Genomic DNA, 2,738 nt, shown 5'->3' on the forward strand with positions numbered 1-2,738 from the left:
TAACTAGGAGTAGATGCTACAACAGGATTGGTCACTCATGGTCTGTTGGAGGGCAGCGTGAGATTCGACCAAGTGTGGACAAGGATTGGGAATCTATGGGTTGTTAGAGGTCAACGTGATAGTGCTCAAGTTGGAGTCTGATGTGCACCATCTTCATGGACTTAGATGGTTGGTAAAGTGGCAATAGTTGACCTCAAGGTTTTATCATGAGCAATTGAGTAAGCCTAGACTTGTGTGTGGAGAAGGAATTCTACAACAGGTGATGGGAAGTCCTCCTAGCCCATGTTAATTATGGGAGATGGACATCTTGCAGTGATAGATGGAAACCCTACATGCCCTATGTTCATCTTCATTGGAGCAATGCAAGAAGACCATAGTGGGTTGAAGTCCCCGAGTAGCTGAGGAGCAGTAGTGAAAAGATTAAGAGTTGTTCATAAATGAAGTTGTGAACAACTCGACAAGAATCTCAATTTGTTGTCCCCTTGATGGACTAAGGCACAACTAGTGAGAAGGTTGGATTACCGAGGTTTAGTGGCCAAATGGAATTGGATCGTTGATAGTGGCAGTGATGCAGTTTGGGAGCCAAAAAACTGTGCCAGTAGCTGAGAGAGTGCGCTAAATTAGCGAGATGGTCAAAGTATCTTGTTGAGGGTAGATTGGTTGTCAATGGACTGACACCAAGCCTCAATTTTGTATCTTGTATCAATTGATGTATGAGGGTCACTATCCCTAGTACATGAGCCCTAGATTGTTGTATTGTTCAATTGGATTAATATAAATAAGTTGGGTTGAAAAGTTGTAAAAAGTTGTGTATATTTGTGCACATGTGATTTACTATTGTTTATATTATGTTGTAATATGTTGTGATACTTGGTTTTGTAGCATCAATGATTTAAGATTCTATCCTAGACACCATTATCATCGAAAAACAACACGCTTAAGCTTCACGCTTCTTGATTTCGCCATGTGCTCAAAGGGAAGGATGGAGCTTTGTGCCACATGACTATGTCATGTGCTCTAAGGGAGCACAATTCTTTGTGCTAAATGAGTGCGCTCATAGTCCTGAAGTGTGCTCAGGCTCTCAGAGTGTGCTTTTTTAAGGCAAGAAGGTCCTTGTTTGTCTAGAATGCACTTTTTAAAGGAGATAAGGTCCTTGTTCTTCTGAAGTGCACTTTTTCACTGATCATTTGAAGTGTGCTTCATTGTTTCAAAGTGTGTTTCATTGTTTTTAAGTGCACTCAGGCTTGGAAGGGTACAATTCCCTCCAACAGTGGCTATTTGTTCATCTAGAATGCACTTTTCACTGAGTTAGCGCAAGGCTAGGTGACTTATCCTTAAGAAGTGTTAATGCAATATGAGAGGGAGGAGACATTAAAAAAGACTTAGAGCACAAGTATGTGATCCAGGTGGATATTGATGGCCAACTGCCTATTGTGGATATTGGTGGCCACCCACCTATTCCACCCACACCTCCAGTCGGTTTCATCTGTTTCCTTGTTTATTTTAGCATTTACTATTTTTAGTAGTTTTTCGGGTCCTAAACTTCCGGAGTAGTTTTGACCCCCTAAACGACATTTTTTTGAGGTCAACTACAGGTCCATAGATAAGGGCCTGCCACAAATCCTATAATACTCAAGGATACCTTTCCAACAAGGTATCGTACATGCCAAACAAAGATAATATGACCAAGTTACGACCCCAAGAAGTTGGCTGGCCAACTAACCCCAACGAGGCCCACAAACTCTTAGTGTTACATCTCTTGGGGTTAGGGTTTTGGTTGTTTAGGGTTTTCTCTTGTTGTTCAATAATAAATAGGCCCTTGAGCCTCATTGTAACATAGTTCAGAGGCATGTAGCCACCACATCTCTTCTCAGAGATAAGCTACCATCGCCCAAGCTAGTTTATTTCCATTTTGTTGTAAGCATATTTCAGTATTCTGATATTAATGAAATGAAGTGTTATTTCTACTGCATCTTTGTATTTATGGTTATATATGTAATTTTTTACGTTCTTGTTTAAGTTTAGATCAGTGGTATCAGAGCAGTCTGGTCATTCTCTATTTTTTCTTTGCATGTCCCCAACGAGGTTAGGGTATAAGGAGTTAGGCTCGATCTGGTTGAACCTTTGCAAGACTAGCCTCGCAAACCCCGATGACCTCCCATGGTGGAAGAAAATAAAGACGAGGGGGTAGGAGATCCTTTCAAAATATTGCTTGAGGAAGCCCTCAAGCGACAAAGGAACGTGATGATGGATAACTTTGCCCAGATCCTTCGACAACTACCCACAGGCGACGCATCTTCATCCAACAACCACTCTAGAGGCGCCACTCCTTTTAAGGTACAAGTTCACTTTGATATTCCTATATTTGAGGACCAAATAGATGCAGACATCATAGATAAATGGTTGAATCTATTGGAAGGATTTTTTTCAGTTCATGACTTTTCCAATCAGGAAAATATTACTTTTGCACTTCTCAAAGCTGCCCCACATGTTAAGGACTGGTGGGAAACCTACTATGAAGAAAAGTACGAGAGTGAATTGTCATAGTTTTCAAACACACCCACTTGGGATTCTTTCTGAGACGTGATGAAGATAAATACATAAAGTGGACTACGCTGCGACAAGGAAGGGACCAAGATGTGTCAGAGTTCACGAATGTTTTTCATACCCTCCACAAGAAGTTGGGTATCAAGGATTTTGAGAGGCATTTGGTACTCAAGTACCATGACTGTCTAGAC

This window comes from Pinus tabuliformis, chromosome 3_2 (assembly GCF_031772625.1).
Source record: "Pinus tabuliformis cultivar Carrire ecotype Pingquan chromosome 3_2, CPIR1, whole genome shotgun sequence".
Classification (NCBI taxonomy): domain Eukaryota; kingdom Viridiplantae; phylum Streptophyta; class Pinopsida; order Pinales; family Pinaceae; genus Pinus; species Pinus tabuliformis.